The sequence below is a fragment of the Arachis ipaensis genome, chromosome B09 (assembly GCF_000816755.2).
Source record: "Arachis ipaensis cultivar K30076 chromosome B09, Araip1.1, whole genome shotgun sequence".
NCBI lineage: Eukaryota > Viridiplantae > Streptophyta > Magnoliopsida > Fabales > Fabaceae > Arachis > Arachis ipaensis.
Window position 1 is genome coordinate 67714214 of NC_029793.2, and position 705 is coordinate 67714918.

The following is a 705-nucleotide window of genomic DNA, read 5'->3' on the forward strand; positions in this document are numbered from 1 at the left end:
TCTCTTAGATTCCTTAATCAGAATCTCTGTGGTATAAGCTAGATTGATGGCGGCATTCGTGAGAATCCGGAAAGTCTAAACCTTGTCTGTGGTATTCCGAGTAGGATTCAATGATCGAATGACTGTGACGAGCTTCAAACTTGCGAGTGCTGGGCGTTAGTGACAGACGCAAAAGGATGAAGAATCCTATTCCAGTATGATCGAGAACCGACAGATGGTTAGCCGTGCTGTGACAGAGCATGTGAGCATATTCTTCACTGAGAGGATGGGATGTAGCCATTGACGACGGTGATCCCCTACATACAGCTTGCCATAGAAGGACGTGCGTGCGTGAATTAGAAGACAGAGGAAAGCAGAGATTCAGAAGACAAAGCATCTCCAAAACTCTAACATATTCTCCATTACTACATAACAAGTAACCTTTAATCCATGCTCTTTTGTTTGTTAGCAATTCAACTGATTAATATAAGTGACTTCCTGACTAAGATTTACAAGATAACCATAGATTGCTTCAAACCAACAATCTCCCCTTGGTGTTTTTCCCCCCCAAAATTTTCGAAAATAAGGAACCTCAGATCTAAAAATTTTAAATCCTGTGTTATCTTATTGTTTTTCTCTCTCCTGTAAAAATTCAGATTTTTATTTCAAAATTTAAAACCTTTTTCAAAAATCATCATATCTTTTTCAAAATCTCCTAACCACTCT